The sequence below is a fragment of the Rousettus aegyptiacus genome, unplaced genomic scaffold (genome assembly GCF_014176215.1).
Source record: "Rousettus aegyptiacus isolate mRouAeg1 unplaced genomic scaffold, mRouAeg1.p scaffold_m13_p_2, whole genome shotgun sequence".
Taxonomy (NCBI): Eukaryota; Metazoa; Chordata; class Mammalia; order Chiroptera; family Pteropodidae; genus Rousettus; species Rousettus aegyptiacus.
Genome location: NW_023416295.1, coordinates 9,154,494 through 9,174,724, shown reverse-complemented (window position 1 = coordinate 9,174,724; position 20,231 = coordinate 9,154,494). Strand labels below are relative to the sequence as shown.

At 35.6% G+C, this 20,231-nt stretch overlaps 1 pseudogene; it reads right to left on the bottom strand.

Annotated features, from left to right (window-relative positions):
* Positions 1-657: 657 nt before the first annotated feature.
* LOC118614320 lies at positions 658-770 on the bottom strand (annotated as a pseudogene).
* Positions 771-20,231: the final 19,461 nt, after the last annotated feature.

Sequence of the window (20,231 nt, the reverse complement as noted above, 5' to 3'; positions counted from 1 at the left end):
GCATAGCTCCTCCGGAGGTTTGGCCTGCAATTTATTCAGTGCTGAACCAAATTACTTAAGGTGGGAAGTGCTGAATATCTTTGGTTGAGTGTGTCTTAATGTAAAGATCTATTTGTTTGCTACAAGAATTAAGTTTTCATTTAAGATGAGCCCTCTGATCTGTGTGCTTTGGCTATATTCGGCAATCGATAGTTTAGTTACATCACTGCCTTTTATGGCAAAACTTTGTGGTGCAAACTATAAATCTTCAACATCTCTAAGTTTCTTTACTGGCTATCTGTCTCATAGATGTTGATACTACGCACGCGCACACGCACACGCACACGCACACACAGGTAGCCTCACCCTTGCCAATGATAAATTCATAGACTTTAGCTACTCTTTTTTTTTTTATTGTAAAAGTGTATATCCACCTTAATCCTAGAATGTGACCCTCCCACCTCCCTTCTGAGGGTATTCCTATTGATTCTCAATGGGTTTCATAAAGCGGAATCTTTCCTCCTATGATATCATGTCTTCATTTTTACAATTTTAGTTGCCCCATAGATTCAGATTTTGGATAATTTATTCCAGCTGACAATTAATGAACATTAGAAGTTTGAAGATAGGGTCATTAAGTTTTAAAATAGATATTTTATTTTATTATTTTATTTTTAACGCCTACAGCACCTGGTCTTCCTAGGTGCTTCCAAGTACTAACCAAGCCCGACCCTGCTGAGCTTCCGAGATCAGACGGGATCGAGCTTGTTCAGGGTAGCACGGCCGTAGACTAGAACAGATATTTTAAATATTTTGTATCAGCTTGGAAGTTCATTTGCAGTACCTCTATAATGTCTTATGCTTTGGTTTTTTATGTAGTGACTTTTCAAAATGGTAGTGACTGAACATGTACATGGCATTTTGCAAGCATTCTAAAAAATGCTTCCTAAAATAGTCATTTAGGTAAAAATGTTTTTCTTTTCATCAAATATTTAAAAGTAAATTATTAATGACATAAGTGGGGCCAAGGAACAGAGAAAGAATTGAGATATATATATATATATAGATATATATAGATACATACATTTTTTTTTGCCATGTTCAATGTCAACTAATTAGTAGGCTTTTTTACACTCAGTACATTTTAGGTAAAGTTATCACTTTTTTTTTTTATTATTATAAATGGAAAGACAAACCAGGGGAGTGAATAACTCGAGCTCTATATCATATTTATTATCCTCACTGGTGAAGTAAGTAAGTGAGTGTAGAGGTGTGAAATTCCAGCTGGGAAAAACATACTGTTTGAAGAGGAAGTGCTGACATAGAGACTGCAGTTGAACAGAAAATATGATTGCTGAAATTTAAAACTCATTTATAAAAAAGAAAACTAGATATTTAATTATGTCATTCATCATCTACATAGTTCACGCATAGTTCATTATTCCAAATAAAGTGTATGTATTTTAAAATACAATTCAATTAGCAGCCACAACCATCAAAGTAATCAGTTATAGAAAAAAAGATAATGACAACTCACCAGGAACTGAATATATTTTACACTATCATTTTTTACTACATCATGATTATGATTTCACCATGAACTTACAAGGTCACTAATTTGGGTTAGTTAGTAGTTTCAGATTTAGTTTTATGTGTGGTATGTGAGTTTTTATGTCCCAGTTGGATATATGTATAAATATATATAAAAGTGTATATAGATATATGAAGGTATATATTTGGCACAAGTATATTTATAAAAATCTGAAAATCTTAAAACTCAGAGAAAATATGCATCATCTTGAGCTACTTTGAGGTTTTCACATTATTAAAATATTTTAATGATGCTGATTGATGAAAACGCACGCCAATGACAATAAGATTTCCTTTATAAAATTGTCAGTTCTTAGTAATTTAAGAACAAAAAAAATTATTGTTGACAAGAAAATAACATGGTTTGAAAAGCCGTGTGAGGGAATGCAAACAGCACGTACGAGTGGGCGGCCATTAGCAAGGCCACCGGAAGACCAGGTTACGTTTCTAGGACTGAGCAATAAAAACAAATATTTGGGGGATATCCAGTTTCTGACCCAGCAAGTAAGGAGCTCAGGGTTGTTGCTTCACTTCTCACGAGAAAAAACTTCTTATTTCTGTCAGAGAATTATGATCACACGGCAAGTCACTGCCCCCACAATTGGATCGATAGGCAGATATAAAGAATCACAAGTTACCTGAGCCAAAACCCAGGAGCATTAAACTCTGTGCGAACCAGTACTAGGGTAGGAAAACCTAAACTATAACTGACAAATTATAGGAGGCTCTGTGCGGACAAGTCTGAGCGTTCAAAATTCCATGGAGACCCAGGTTTACATGGGGCTCACACTTGGTGAGTTTTCTCTCCAGGAACCCCACTAGGTCCTTGCACTGAAGGTCAGACACAAATCTCCCTGCGCTTCCTTCCAGCAAGGGGAGGAAAAAGTAAGCATTTGAAACATGGGCAGAGCATTCTGTTCTTAACAAGGCCTGTCCTCAAAAGGATCTATTTTATCAGAGCTTAACCTACTGGGTTTTCTCAGCACCTAACTGACCAGGGAGAAGGGAAACACTCAACTCCAGCCCCATCTAGCCATCCTGTTCCACCTAAGAAACTGGAGGAGAATGAGGAGTACTCGGGAAGGTAACAGCTCAGGGAACAGGGGGCCCACTGAAAGATGGACCTAATCATAGGACTAAAGAATGACCCAGCCAACACACACACACACACACACACACACACACACACACACACACACACCTCATCGCCACATCACTAATGGCTTGCCTATCACAGTTCTCAACAAGAAAACAACCAACCATTCAAAACACGGCAAAAGATCTGAATAGACATTTCACCAAGTAAACGACACAGATAACAAATAGCGCATGAAACATCGTATGTCATTGGAGAATTACAAATTAAAGCAATAGTGAGATACTGCTATGAACTTGTTAGAATGGTTAAAATCCAAACACTAACAGTGCCAGTACCAAGAGGAATGAGCGGGTATGCGAGAACTGTATCTTTTGTTCCATTTTTCTGTAAACCTAAAATGGTTTATGAAAAAATTAAGTCTGTTTATTTAAATTAATTAATTAATAAATAAGGTCAAATACTGGTGAGAGTGCAGGAGATAAAGCAATAGTTATTCTAAAATTTTAAATAAACACATGCACATAAATGTAGATAGATGGATAGATAGATGATAGATAGATAGATAGATAGATAGATAGATAGATAGATAGATAAATGACAGGTGATAGATAGAGATAAAAGCTTGACTATCTTATTTTTTGTGTTTTAAACATTTTAGCATAAATAATGATACCGGAACCCTTGCTTTTCCTTATTTAAATTAAAATATTTTTCATGAACATGTTTTTTAAAAATCCATTTATTAAGGTCTTCTAATACTAATAAAAATATGACTGATTCATTTTCCTCTTATTTTTAAATAGTCTGGGCTAGGTTTAACATTTGAGTATTTTTACATAGTTCTTCTCCGTTTGAAACAAATCCTACTACTATACCATATCTAAAGCCGGGATAATGTGTCTGGCTTATTCCTTTTAATACTTTAAATAATGAAATCATTTATGGCTTAGACTCTTCCCATTAGTTATAACTGACTGACAATGAGAAATATGATGTGGTTTGAAAGGTGTTAATTAATCTATAAATGACAACAATATCACGACTCTGAAGGGCACTAGTCATTAGGAATTCCAGTTGGCATAATTTGGGGGCAGCCCTCAGTTGTGGAACCATCCAAAAGGAAGTAGCACCTCATCGGTTTGGAATTCTCTGGTGTGGTTCTGTCAGGACGGACGGATGGAACAATTGATTTCTGGGAGATTCTTCCCACCCTGGAGTCTCAAATGGTTGAACTTTGCTATTGAAATAAGCTTACTGCAATCCCTCTGCCCTGACCCCTGCTCTTCCATGCATTATTAAGTGATACCTTGACGCCTCTGCACTTTTCCAACCCCTTTCAAGCTGAGGCCTGTCAAGATTCCAGATCCTCACTTAGTCTCCCTTTAAAAATAATTCATGTGTTGATTCGGTGGGTTTGAGAAGAGGAGAGGGCACGCCGCTTGCACAGACTGAAGAGTTTTAAATTCCGGCCAGTGAATCATTTTCTTAACATAATTCAAAAGGATTAAGACAGGCATAGCTCTCAACTTAGAATATGTTATAGGATATCTATGATAAGTATACAATGGATGTATATAATAAGTATATAATAATATTATTGTGTAATAATATTAATAATATATAAGAATATGACAATGTATATATAACATTTTATATATATAAATATAACTTAATGTATATCTTTATATATACATATGTATATTCTCTCTCTCTCACACACACACACACACACACACACACACACACTCATGCCACTTGCCATAACTTGGAATTTCAATATTATTTACAAAATCTAATGGATGGGAATGGCCTGCACTCATGGCTGAAGTAGACTATCCTGTTAACAGAATGGCAGTGACTGAAGAAGGCAGCCAATGTGAAGAGGCATTGTTTCTCCAAGCAGAAAACGCTATTAGACATATAAAATTCTACCAACCCCAGAGTCTACCCTCTCACCTCTTTTCAGGGCTGAATGACTGATCTTTATGTTCAATATTCACACATTTAGTCAATTTTCATGTCGTTCTTCATAATAATAATGGTTGTTCTTTATTATCTGCAATGAGTAGTTTTGTTGAAAAATAAAAATTCAAAAGAAAATATCGAATATCGGGATTACTAATTTTCTAGACAATCAATGTAACTTTCTAGAAAAGAGTTTCAGTTAAGCAGATTTTTTTTTTCATTGAAAAAAGTCAAGTGCTATTTTGAACAGGAACAATCTTTTCACAAAATCTAACACACTACATCTGCCACTTAAAATAGTTTAATTACTAGAATAACAAATACTACTAGGCTAGGCTTCTGCATTACGATATCTTTACAAATAATGTTATATATTTTGAAAAATAATTGTTTAAAATGTTTCAACAATTTTAACAATTTTACAATTGTTTAAAATTGTGGGCCCTTTAGCAATTTTACTACATTATTTTAATTCAGATTTCACTGTTACATGGGGAAATATGATTACATATTGGCTGGCTTTCGATTGCGATGCCTGTTGATGTCTCTATTCATAATAAATCATGTGTGTGCGTCAATTGGAATGACATGCTATGTCAGGTTTGGCCCAGAACTGGCAGGTATCACCACCCTTAGGCAAAGCCAGAGAGAGACCAGGTCCAATGAAAAGGTCAGCATGGTTGTCAGCATGATGTTGGTCCCAGTGAGTGCTCAATACCTGGAATAATGATCCAATTGATTCTAAAAGCAGAAGTAACCAGGTACATCCTAATGTGATTTGGCATGTAATTTTGGGAGAAGTTAAAAATTTGGCTCATTTGAAGAAATAAAAGTGATAATTATGCAAGCCAGGAGGTAGAAACTTTGCATTATACCTCCCAGTCTACAGATTTGAATTCTTCAGACAAATTTCTTGTACAATTTTCACATTTTTTCATGTTCTTAGCACAAATCTATTTCTGTGCCTGTCTTAAATATGGTAGAAGAGTTTAAGAGAAAACAACATTTTTATAAAACTATTTAGAAAATGAGTAGGAAGAATAGAAAAGTATCTTCCTATTTAGAGCAAACAAGTGGGTTTTAAATTTTTGGAAACTCTGGGACTAATCAATAAATGCTTGTTTCCTGGATATGCGGCAATCTGTGGTACTTATGTTTACTTGTTAGCTTGATCTAATTTTATGTTCTTCTTACATAAATAACAAGCCCAGAGCTACGGCACAAAAACATTAGCCCTCTAATAATAAACACTCCTCAGGATCCCACTGTCCTCTTTGTTCTTGGCTTCCTGATTCTTCATCTTCCCTTTATCTATCCTTCAGTCTTTTCTACACTCTCCTTTTCTCTGCCTATAATATAAATATGAATATATTTGAGTTCTGCCCTAAATTCTTCTATTCTTCCTCTACATATTTTCCATTGGGATTTTATCTACTATGATGATTTCGTATGCAATTCCAAAATCTACAATACAGACAGAGATTTGTCTTGAGCCTTCCACCTAAAAGTCTTTCTCACCCCTGACTCATTTCATACCCTAAACTATGTTTGTGCGTCCTCAAAGTTGTTCTTTTTCCTATGATTCTGATTCTTAAGGAATAGCTCCATCATTCAGGGACCCATCATATTTGAATGTTTCTTCTCCTATACTCTTCATAGCCAATCAATCACCCAGTGATGTCTGCACTATTTTCAAAATATTTCTGATCAGTCCATTTGCCCCCTCTCCTTTCCGTTTATTTTAGGCAATTAAGATCCCTTTTCTGGATTACTGAAACATCCTCCTAAAGATAATCAGTTTCTTAAACCCTTTTGAAAGACAGAATAACAGCACCCCCAAAGATGTCCCTGTTATCATCCTTGGAACCTGTAAAACTGTTACCTTACGTGGCAAAAGGAACTTTGCGGGTATGATTAAGTTTAAGGACCTTAAGTTGAGGAAGAATATCTTTGCTTATCCAGGTGGGCCAAATTAAATTGCAAAATCTTTAAAAGGTGAGACTATTTTCTGGAGATGTTTTGTCAATAATAAAAGGACATTCGTGCCACTGCTCAGAGTAGGGAAAGGGATCGGGGAGCGAGCAGGCATCCTGCCTTTTAAAAAGGATTTGAACCAATTATTTTTAATCACACCTCTCATTGTATTTCCAGAGTTACCTGATTTTTGGGGGGACCCTTCGGAGCTTTTTCTTCCTGCTGACTAAATCTTTCTTTCCCGGGCCTTTAATCTATCTATCTGCTTTCAAGTATCCAAATCATCTATCTATTATCTCCTTTCCCCTCTTTTTATGCTTGGAGGTTTATGCCTTTTGTTAATATACATTTAGTATCATTTTATGAGTTTCAGAGAGGGAGTTTAACTAAATGTATATGTTCAACCTACCATCTATAAACAAAACCATTCCCTCGTCAATGTTTTTCTTTTGTAAGCTCTTTAAAAAAATTAGTGTCTGCTTATATATTGCCCCTTTCAGCACTGACAGATTTAAATGATATCCTCTTCATGTGGAATCAGGGCAAATTTGTAGAACAAATGCAATTTTGATATCTAATGACTTTGTCACTTATCGAAGAATTAAATAAAATGCAGTATCAAAAAATAATATATTTTTGGAAACAAACACAAAGCATGCCAAACCTATATTCCCCCAGAGAAGCTGAAACCCTAAGAGATTTTTAACAAAACACACTCCCCTACTTTTTTGCACTATAAAGAGCACAGGAGTTTTTAGTTTTAAGCAGGAAATTTAAGGTCAGATGTCAAAACCCAATATGTGATTACAGTTGAGTGTCACTCTTTCCTGAGCTCCATATTTTATATATATATATATATATATATATATTCCTTAGCTCCATATTTTATATATATATATATATATATATATATATATATATATATATATATTACTTGAATCTTTCCTCATTTTTTTGAGGAAGAGCCAGAGTTAAAATGCATGCTTTCAAAGGACTTGAATAGGCTCCTGTCTAAGAGGCAAAACATGGTTTATTTTTTAACAGCTTGTGGTACACTTTAATACATTTTCCCTAAGTCCTCATGGTTTTGTTGGCTTCTCGAAAGGGGTGGGGTAAACCAAGTGTGAAAACAAAGGTGGAGGGGGGGAGAGGGAGAAAGGGAGAGAGAGGGAGGGAGGGAGGGAAGGAGGAAGGGAGAGAGGGATAGAGGGGCGGAGGGGAGAGAGAGAGAGAGAGAGAGAGAGAGAGAGAGAGAGAGAGAGAGAGAGAGAGAGAGAAACCAGTAATGATCTTTGTCCCTTAAATATATACTAAGTCTTCTTAAACCTTTCCAGATTGAGTCTTGGTCCCTTCTATTTTTAAAGATCAATTCAAATTTTATTCAAGTAAGACATTTGTCTTTATTTTGGTCCCAATCATGAAGTCACCATTAATCTGTTTCAAGAATTCTTTTAAGAAAGGATACTTGATTTTAAAATAGAAGTGTATTTCATAGAAGCCTTCAATCAGAAATTGTAAATTTTACAGAAAACAGAATTTGCACCAAGACCAATCTTGAGTTACTCTTAAGGTCACTCTGCCATTTGAGCCAACAGTCCTTGGAGTAAATAATGATATGGTCATTGTTATAAGAAACATGACACTTTCCAAGGAAAAATTTTCATAACAAAACTATTTGCATGCAAGGGAAAGTCCATAACTGCCAAAAAAAAAAAAAAAAAAAAAAAAGCAGAAGAGATACAGAGGAAGTAGTGAAAATGTTTTGATTATGTTTTTAAAGGATAAAATTAAAGTATTATAAAGTTCCTTCCTTCAACCATGACCAAAAATGCTGTACAATAACTTCTGAAGTTGGCATTTTACCAGGCCTCCATGGAAAATATTCTCTGAGCACAGTATGAAAATAAGACAAAATAAATAACACTACAACCAAATGAAAAATTATTTGTGAGCATCCACAGATGGCATTTATTATCTAAGAAGGCTAATAAACCCCTGCCTTGTATATGTTATTGCATAGAACATCAATCTGCCATTTTGCATGATTAAGAAAGTAAGAGTCTGACATGATTAGTCTGACAAGGTGATAATGAGAAAATGTTCTGACCCATTTGTAGCTCGTCCAAAACACGTCGAACAGAAGAGGAACGCATCCGGACGTAGAGTAACTTAAGGGTATGGCTATTGCATCACGATTCACTTTAGCTCGAGTTCAATTTAAGGCTACTATATAATTAATTTAAAATTAACCTTGGTCTCTGCTATCAGGGTGACATGTTACTCTAAGCAGTAATGTGAGTCTCAAAAGTTGTTCTGTGGGGTCTTTCTCTGATTTTTCTAATTGCATATCATGAATCACAGAACTTTAAAACTGATCATGTGATACAGATAAGGCAAGAAAACTGTGGCGGTGAGAAGTGGACATGCTGTTACTGCTTAGAAGTCAGTAGGGATTGGGTCAGAACTGGACTTCTGTTAAAAGAACTTGGACTCTGAGATTAGAAGAAAATCTGGTCCAGTCCAAAACCATCCCCGGTGCGGGAAGAATTCTCGGAAGTTGTCTTAATTGTGGGAGTACCGTGAAGAGCTGGGCGGGCACACAAGCAAATGGAGCATGCCTAGCCAGGGGAGTGTGGCCAGATGAGAACACATTAGACGCAATTAGGAAACCTGAGGAAATACTGATGGAGCCGGGGAGAGGTTAAAGAGGCTGTGACAGCATTTACATAATACCTGAGAAGCTGAACCTAAGGAATGGGGGTGGAAGGGGGGAACCAAACACGCAAACGAATGTTCTTTTTCTTTTGAGACTTATTCTAGTTGGGCCTAAAGAGGGGAGACCCAAGATCAATGCAGGCTAATTAGAGAGGGAGATAACTTACACCAGACAAGGAAGAACTTTATAATAATTTGGTTCTCCCAGACTGGCTTTCCTCTGGAGAAACTGCATTAATCATTTCTAGTCTCAGGGAGAGTGTCGAAGCAAAGAGAGATAATGCAGAGGGTGATCAAGCATTGGATTTCATGACTTCTAAAGTCCTTCCAATCCTGAGAATCAGGGAACGATCCGGCTTGGTCCGAGCATCTGGGCACACCCTGGACTCAATCATGAGGCCGTGCCTGCTCGATGTGTCACTATTCCACAAACCATTATTTTCTCCAGATACTTTGGCAGTGGAGATTAAATACAGCTTTCATTTGATTAGTGTATTTACTAAAAATAAATAATGCTCTCATCATTTAGCATTCACCATTTGATGTCCTTTTTTTAAGGTAAATATTAGAATCTCAACAGGCAATAGATACAACTTAATTCATCAGCTATTTTAATCAAATATTGTAGGTATCAGATTAGTAAAATGTAGAATTTGGATTTCATTCATGGCATGCGTTTTTAGTTCATCATTATGTTTCCATTTAAATTCCTAAAGAATCCTCAAAATAGCTGGTTACTGGGTTTTGATTTGAGCCACGACCCAGTTGTTGAGTTGCACTCCAGTATGCAATCACCCCTCCCCCTTCCCCCTGCTACATCCAGCATTGGAAGTTCTTTTGAGGCTGGTAGGGGAAGGAATATTTGGTTTACTTAGGAAGGAGGCTAACGTAAACATCCAGCCTATATTGACTTCCTACCTAGATTTTAAACCAAGGTAGCCCATCCATAGCTACATGGCCTCTGCCACTAAGGGAATGGTTCTTTTTTTGCCATCTTTGATTGTTCATAAAAGATCTTAAACCTTCTTTTTTCACTTCGGGTTCCAGTTCTCCCTTCTCACGTTCTATTCCTGCTCCTAGATGATTACTTACTTTTAGTTTCATCTAATGATTCAATCCCTGCACTCATTCTTCGGTTTCGACTCTGGACATTTTTCAGAGTTGGAGTCTGCACTTGGCCTCTGGTGCTCTTATTCTGATGCTCTGGGTTACTCATCTGTGTGATCGGCACCTGGTTGAAGTCACCATCTCAGCTGTCCAGTCCCTGGTACTGACACATTCAAGTGGAGCTACTGCTAGGCTTACCTTAAATCTTCACGGAGATGGACATTTAGAAGCCTCTTTCCAAATGACTATTGGTGAAGCTCACAGATGGTGTTTCTAAATGCCAGAGAATAAAAGGTCACATGTGCACAATTTGGGGATTCTTACAATAGCCTGATGGCTCTAGGTATCTTCTATTTGAGTTCAATGTCTATCATGAGTTTCATATTATTAGATTGATGTCTTACTCTACGATAGTTTGGAGGTGTTTACCATACTTTGAATCTCTAGAAGTTATAAACAAGAATAATAATATGACTAAGTGTGGCATCAATGTGACCACTTATCTAAGCCAAGCGCCTAAAGCTGAGTCATTTTTCTGACCGAACTTATGGGTTTATGAGAAAAATCTAAGTGGGTACAATTTTATTTGAAAGCCTATCAGGCAAATGCTTAATAAGCATAACATTCTCCTAGCAGAGATAATTTCTTTTAAGAAAATTGAGCTAAAAAGACAAAACTCAATGGAAATTAAAGTAAAATAGAAAATCTTAACTTAAATATGTAGACTAGTTATAGAGAAATTTACGCACGCACAAAAAAGCACTTGCAAAAGATAAAATAAGATAGAATGTACTTCAGTGCCATGCCATATAGAGGATGAATTTGTTTGGGGCAGGTTTAGGAAGTTCTCTAACCTTCTGTCTTCTAAATTTCCAATTAAAATTTGAGCACAGGGAGTAGGGGAATGTTTGTTTACACTTGGCAAAAACCGATTTCCTGTTTCTAAGAAAAAAAGCTTTCAAAGCTTTTTTGGACTTCAAATAGCTCTTGCAAAACAATATTTTGATGAGCTAAGTGTAAATGAATCAGAAACATATGGATTGGGTTTCCATTGAGATACACATGGGTTTAAACATACGCTGAAGAGAATGCCTGGTAAGTTATACTTGGAATTGATGAAAACCAAAATGTGGTAAATTTTTCAAAACTTATTTTAGATACCTTATGTCCCTTCCACCAGCCCAAACACTAAAGATTTATTGTCTCTTTTTAGGAAATCTGTTTTGAAAGGTGGAAGTTCCTTATTTTTTAATAGAAAAGTTACATTAAACAAGGAAGTTTCAAAATAATGTCGCATGCCTACCTATGAGAAGGAGGAAAAAAATCCTCAGGGCCACTGACACGAATTCATTTTCATTTTCAATAATTTTACTTTGCCTTGTTTCTTTCCATTTCATTTCCTTGACCTTAGAACAGAAGTAGCTAAGGCTGAGAAGACAGACAATGAAATCCCGTGTTGCAAGTTTTGCTAAAACATACATGTCTGTCAACATCTATCTTTGCATCTCATAAAGTGGGCTCTATAATATTCCTAAAAATGTTTTCTTTGAAGTGACTAATCTCATAAACACGTTGTCCTCTATCCTGGGTGATATTTAAAACTGTACTAGGAACCGTATTGATAGATGTTATGATACTAAATAATTTAGAACTATAAATTCTTATCCATAGAAGAAATAATTACATGATTAATGCTATTTATATCACCTAATTCTTTCTGGGTCTTTGAGGCTTGTGGAACAATGGGATAAGGGATATTTCTCTTAGCCACTCACCAACAAACTTGCATCTGATGTTGTTATGGGCTGAATAGCATACCCATAAAATTCATTTGTTGAAATCCTAACCTCCAGCACTGTAGAATGTGATTGTATTTGGAGATACAGCCTTTAAAATGGTAATAAATTTATAATGAGGTCTTTAGGGTGGACCTCGTCCAAGATGACTTGTGTCTTAATAAGAAGAGATTAGGACACACACAGAGAAGGGAAACCACGTGAAGATACAGGAAGAAGGGGTCCTTCCATCTATAAGCCCAGGAAAGAAGCCTCAGAAAAAAAACAACCCTGTCAACACCTGGTCTTGAACGTCTAGCATCCAAAATTGTGAGCAAATAAATTTCTGTTTTTTAAGTCAGTCAGTCTATGGCACTTCATTATGGCAGCACTAGCTGATGAAGATGTTTGCTCCCCACCATTTACAAATCATTTCGCTGTTAAATACAGGACAGAGTGCAGTGTTTTCTTCTGTTGAACCTGGAAGATGTCCTCCTAGAACCTAAGCTTTTGACCATGATGGAAGTAATCAGATTTAAATGCTGAAACCTCTGTGATCATTAGCATATGCAAATAAGAGTACTTAAGTCAAAGCATAGGTCCAGCCTTCTTGCCTCTTTCCTTCGGTATGGCCTGATGTCTGTATTCCGAGCTCACGGTGAAGCACTGGATTCATAAGCTGTGTGCTCATCTAGTCGTACCAGTCAAGAACGTGGTAGCATTCTTGCCATGTGGTGGCTTAACTGTCACACTTCGTAGGTATATCTCCTTCCTCTTCCTCTATTAGCTTGTCTGTGTCTGCCCATTCAGGCTTAACTGCCTTCTCTGAACTGACCTGGATTTCCCAGCCGGCTGATTGCCACTTACTGCACAGGCCAATGATAACCTAGACCATTGACTCTGGTATCAGATTTCCCGTGTTCTCATTCTTACCTTTTCCGTAAGAATCGTGCGGCAACGTCCTTCCATCTGCAAATGGGGGTAATAACAATATCTATTTCATAGGGCTATTCAGGGAGTTGAATAGGGTGCTGTATGTAAAGCAATTTGAACAAGGCCTAGCATATTGTAAAAATTCAATAAATGTTGGCAAATGACAATGGCTGCTCTAAGATGTGATGACATAGTTGATCAATATAAAAATCCTAAAGGAAAAGAATTATTTCTGTTTTTTTGCAGATGAAAACACTGAGCAGAACTTGAGTAGATTTAAAACCCAAGGTTTCATGCACTTTCCCACATAGTTCCACCATAGAAGAGACAGCCAAGGAAAATGAGCCAAACATAATGAGTCACTGTTACCAAAATGTAATGTGTCTTCATCGGGAGCCATTGAGGATAAAGACTCACTTTGCAAAGGAGATTAACATAATTATAACCAAGAAAATGGAGAAGTTTTTATACTTTTCTTAAAAGGAGAGTTGGACCAAGTCCCCTAGAGCTAAAAGTAAACTTAACCATATGCTCTGGAGGTCCAAACCCTAATCTGACTAACAGATCTGAAAGAAAGCTTCCATAACTGTACTACACACTGAATAAATTGTCCAGGAAACTAAGGATGTACTGAAGACTTTGAATCTTCTTGAGCTGGGTGATTTCATGATGGCAGTGGTTTGGAGAGGTGCATTAGTGTACTTTCATTTTACATGTGGGAGTCTTAAAACTAAGAAATATGACAGTGCATTAAATCATTAGGTTCCCAAGAAAACCATGCTTGGTGTCTGTTCTTCTTCCTTCATGCTTCCTGCTCTCTCCTCATTGTCTTTGGCTGACCACAGTATTATCTGTTAGGAGTGGGGTGGGGGGGAGGAGGGGGCAATGACCCGCACACAATGCAAGCAGGAGTTGATACTGCACGGGCTTTGCATGATTGGAACTGTGCCTTCATGCAATTTCTTGCACTGCTATGTGTCATTTGTTTTCAAAGGTGCTAACAATACACAAAATTATTCAGAAACTTGGTCAAGGACGTGTAGCACTATATCACATTAGGCTGTAAGATAGGAGGGACTATCTTCGCAATAGCTAAGTGCAGGAAGATGTATAAAGCTGATTTTAAACATCTCCCTCCTCTATTTTATCTTCTCTTCTAACTGATTTTAACTGTTTTCTATAATTATAATTAGCATGGTTGATAGCAATTTCCCATACATTTCTCTAAGGACACTGCCACAAATGCAAAACTGAGATGAGCATTATATTACTAAATAAGATTATAATAAGAATTATTCTCAGGAAGGCATGTGTGGGTCTCTCTGTATGTTAAATTGAAGGGAAAGAAGGCCATCAAAGGCAGTAGCTTCCTTGGAAAAAAATAAAAATATAAGCAAGTGCACATTTATTCAAAGGAATTGATTACATTGCTTTCAGTATCTTTCACATAGAGGTTGCAGGAACCTATCCACATTATTTAAATTTCAACACAAAATGACACTGCAAAGAGGCTGTCCCTGAGTCCCTCAGCTAAAATAGCCTGTACCTCCAAGCAAATGACACTCTTTCCTATTTTTCGTTTAATTTTTTTTTTTTTCATAATACTTAACAACACCTGCAAACTCCTAGTGCGTCTGAGTTTTTATTACCTGACTCTCCCCACTAGAATGTCGGCTGCATGATCCAGGGACTCAGTTCATTGTGTTTATTACTGTGTCCTCAATATTTACAATACTATAGCCTTCCACAAATAAGACATTTAATCTTCATGATTGCAAAATAATAAGTAAATAGTTGATTAACTATCCCCGTTGTTAAGAGAAATGTTTTCAAAGAAAAACACAAATCGGGTTTCTTTTAGTCTGTTAATACACCATTGAAATTAAAACCAGCTCTGCAAATTAAAGCATAGATTATCAGATAAAATGTGTGGCCTCTTATCTACCCCTATCAATTTATTTATTTGTTCTGTGTATTCATTCGACAAACATTTACATAGCTCTTATTGTGTGTCAAATTCAAAATCCTTGAAAAAAAGATAAAGCATGTAAGATACAGTTGTAAGCTCAGAAGGGGGCTGTATTCACTACATAACTAAGAAGCAATAAATTAACAGAAAATATATGTACCTACTAAAAGCCTCTTTCAAGTGGACTGGCACCCTAACTACCAATACATGTGAAGGAACAGTTTTTAACATGTACAATAAAGTTCCTGCCAAAAACATGATAAGCTTGAGTATATTTTGATGTTCTAAGCTAGAAGTAGTTTTCAGTGATAGAGTTAAATAAGACATAAGCCAATCTTGCTTTTTTTTTTTAATGTTACTGTCTCCCCAAAAGACACAACTTCATGTAATGAGAAATTTGAGTAGGAAAGTTGGATGAAGTTCATGTTACTTTACTCAGAAAAGTTTCACAGTACCAAAAATATTTCTTGTTAATTGAAAAATTACTCATATTAGTGGTTTATATTTTAAAAATAAAATTTCATGTAGTATAAAATGCTATTTCTAAAATGGGAAATAGATGTAATAGGTTGAAATGTGTCTCTTAAAAAAAAATGTTTGATTCCAATATTTCAGAATGTGACCATATTTGCAGACAGGATCTGACAGAAGTGACTGAGTTAAAATGAGATCACTAGGGTGGACCCTATAAAAAAGGGAAAAAAAATTTGGATACAGAGACATGTACACAGAGACACGCCATGTGAAGGTCAGAGTGATGCTGTGAAAAGCCAAGGATCTACCAGAAGCTAAAAGATTCTTTCTGACAGCCATCGGAAGAGGTTGGCCCTATCTCCATCTTGATCTTAAACTTCCAGCCTCCAGAACTATAAAATAACAAAGTTCTATTGTTTAAGCCACCTCTCTCCACCCCCAAACACACACATTATATTTATTAAAAAACAAAGATAGTGCTTTCTTAATCCTGTTTCTCCATATTTAAACAACAAGTATACAAAAAATAATTGGATATAGATAATGGTAAAGTAAGACAGATATTATTATTTTTTAATTATCTGAAGTCTTACTAATTACCGCTGTTCTATCTTAACATATTATTGTGTATCTTTCCAAATACTTCCCTAAAATTTACATACATAAGCGTTGTATTCCCAAATAGAATTATACCATACATATTCTTTTGAAATCTGTTTTAAATTAATATATCAAAAATAGACACCCATACCATTATTTTATTGCTTTCATGGTATCTTGCTAAGTGAATGTCATGTTCATTAAGTTTACTCCCTCGTTTTTGTTATTCAGGTTGGTTTTATTTAATCATTATAAACAAATTTCTAAAAACAACAAACAAACAGGACAAACAAATAGAGACTCATGGACATGGCCAATAGACTAGTGGTTACCAGAGGGTGGGAGGGGAGGGGGGGATGGGGGAAGTAGACAAGGTAAAATGGATAAAATATACGGTGACAGAAAGAAATACAATTATGGGCAATAAACACACAATGCAATATATATATGCCTTACTGTTGAATCGTACCTCTGAAACTTAACTAGATTTCGTTAACCAATGTCATCATAATGAAAATAAAGTCGTTCCTAAAGATGGATTATTGAAAGTAAAATTAATGGATCGAGAGAAAAAAACAGAAATTCCGGAACTCTCCCAACGCACTCACCCACATGAACATAAACATATGTACAAAATATTTATCTATATGCATATTCAGTGAAACATTTTTATAATAGCAAAAACTGCTACCATAAAATATTCAATAATTTACTGCTTTGCTAAATAATGCTGCATTATTTAACACTACATTAAATTTCATGCCGTAGAAAACCACTTGAGATGTTTGTGATATTCTAAGAGTAAAATCAGGTTACAAAGGAAGCATTTATATCAACTGTGAATAATTTTGCTTGGGGGGATAATGAATGCCTTATTTTATTTATTGTGCTTTTTTTGTTTACCACACTTTCTGCCATGGATATTTACTAGTTATGTGGTTCTTGCATGTGTCCTGACAGGCTCAAGGTGTTTGAACATCTTGTTTTTACTCTTTTCATGCAGTAGACTTTCCCAAACCCTCCTCTTTCTCTATGATCTAAACTGATTCCCAATAGCTTGATGAAATCCTTTTCAAGTACTGCAGCCCCAGTTAAGCAACCTAGTCCCTGTGTTTTTATACCATGGCCCCCACACTGCCCTTTTTAGATTGTGCTGATTTTTACTCTCCAATCAGTCCTATAATTCTTCTACATCAGCACTTGCACACTGCAAGCCAACAGATAAAATGGGCAGAGAAACAACTAATTGAAGCAGAAATCTCATTGTCTTGTTTATTTTGATATTCACATGAACTTTATAAAGACACCTAGCTTTGTTATGAGGTGGCAATTTCTTCCTTATTTGGTGAACCATTAAAATAGAGAGAAAGAGAAAAGACATTATATTTTATCACCCAAAACATAACTACTTTATTTCCTATTCTTTTGCCTTGGGTATCACATATCTAAAGGCTATAAGCAATGTATAATTGTCATTGAGATATAGACTATCTAGAGTACAAGATGACACGTGCATGGCAGGTCTGATTTGTAGCTTCTTCTAATCTCTTTAAAATGCCAACAGGGACATAAAAAGATATGTGCTATCAAGCCTACCTACAACTCTAATTTGAAAAGAATTGCTGCTAATTGTAAGGTATATAGAACATGCTTGAGAGTCTTTAGAAAAATATGACAATGAGATTTATTTAATTTTTTTAAATGCCATTTTAAAAAGGCATTTTTTTACTTTCTACTCGCTGTCCCTCACTCAAGAGTCCAAGTGTTTACAGCAAGCAGAAGCCTAAGGAGATATTTTCTGTTCCCTTCAGATTATTCTTGACTCTGTAGTCACGGCTTGCTTTTCTCATGATCCACCACTCCACCTTCTCTGTAACTAGGCTGAAACTTTAGACTTTTGAAACAATGGGACAGGAAGTTGAGGAGTATGAGTAATGATGCAAGATCATCAAAAATTCTCCTTCCTACCAAAAAAACACTTTAGGGCCTGGGTGTCATATGAAGAATTCAAGAAAAAAAAATAGAATAGGTACAAACATTTAATATATAACAGATAAAGAAATTAGGTTTTGCATGTATTTCCTCTGTCCGGAGTTTCAGAATGATGAGCAAAATAAATAAGTGAAAAAAAGAAGCCACCTCAGAAAAACAAAGGTACATTCCATGAAAATCTACTGGAAACAAGCAACTGGGCTGTGCCCCACGTGAGGCCCAGAAGTACTCAAAGACTTGAGAAGGATATTTGTTAATCCTCTAAACGAAAGAAAGCAGAGTCACGAGTGACAGATTTCTTCTGTCTGTTCATATAAATCTTGGTTCAAATTAGATTCCACCTTCTTTTCATCATTAAAAAGAATACATATTCCATATATATTCCATATCTAACAGAAAATAAATTTTTGAGCTGAAAACAGTTTAATGTATACACATTGAAAGGGAAAAATACTTGCTAAGTAAAATTGATGAAAATATTAATAACCAAAAATATAATAGATGTCTACAAATCAATAAAATTAAGCAAATATACAAATATGTAAAGAAACAATTCCTAGAAGAAGCCCTATAAAAAGATTCTCAACTTCACTAGTGATCAAGGTAACACAAATTTAAAAATTAAATACCATTTACAAGGTACTAGATTGATAAAAATTAAAAATTCTAATTTAGTATTAGCAAAATCATAAGAAAATGAGATTTTTAGAATTCTTCATATCCAGGTCAATAGCACAGTTATATATCCAATTTTAATTGTTCTATTATATTTTATATGGATATACCACAATTGTTTTATGCATTTATCTGCTGATGACATTGGGAATATCTCTTTTTTTTTCTTCTTAACAATGTTGTAAAATGTTTAGTTATGCCTGCATGATGTTCTTGTGAGTGAATGTTTTCTTTATAAATCTCTTCTACCTATGAATTGTAAAACAATCAAAACAAAATAGAGCATATCACTAAGTGATCGAGGAAAGCAGAGCCAACGCAGGTGAAAGATACAGCCAAACATATAGTGATGCTGCTGGTTTCATTTACTCTGAAGTTCAACAAATTAATTAATGTACGACTACAAAACACGGTAATAACGACACATGAAAAGAAAAAGGTACTACCACAGGTAATATTGGTAGGTACTACTTTAGATTAAGAACAAGATCCCACATGAAGAGTGGTGAGGAAAGAACTCCTTGTATGAATAACAGCATATGTGAAGGTCCTGAGGTGGGAACAGCGTGGCTCCTTTGAGAAACCGAAAACATGTCAACATAGGTGGGAGGGTAAGTCTAAACACTCAGGCAGGGCCTCAGCCACGGCCTGCTGGATCACATTAAGTACCACGCGCAGTCTTTAAAACAAGTCATCATCTGATTTCAATGTGTGTTTTATTTCTTCTCCACCCATTTCACAGACTCCGTCCCCTTTCTCAAATGAATCTGCCTTTATCACTGCATTGCAGTAGCTTAGTCTCAATTCTTTCCTGGGCTTATTATTTTACTGAACTAGTAACTAAATGTTGATTATGTCTAAGGGAGTGTTGTTATATCAATAATATCATTTTCATTGATTTGTTGCCATTTATAATTTGGAAAGTTGAGAAAGGATGTTGAAGAGAACATGAGTGGTGAGAAAGAAATGCTACAAGGCAAAAACATCGATTCCTGAACTTTATAACAAATGATAGAAGTTGGTATGTTGTTTGTTTCAATAACACATGAGCCAGATTTAAGCTACTTCTGAGTTACCGATGAGGACAGGTAATCTGTTTTTTAGTGTTTATAGTAAAATAGCATTTTTGGGAGGAGATTCATCAAAACTAGAATGCAAAATTCATGGCTCTGAAACTTCCTGTCTGTAATATTTTCAAAGGAAAATTCCCAACAGTAACAACACACCTATAATGAAACGCAAAAAAAAAGTCAAGAAATGTTCAAACTTGTGCACAGGTATCTTATGATTTAATCATAAAATAGATGATGCCAAAACTACATTGATAATAAATTTGTACTTGACAAGAACTGTTCTAATGTATCTCATGAATGATAATGCATGA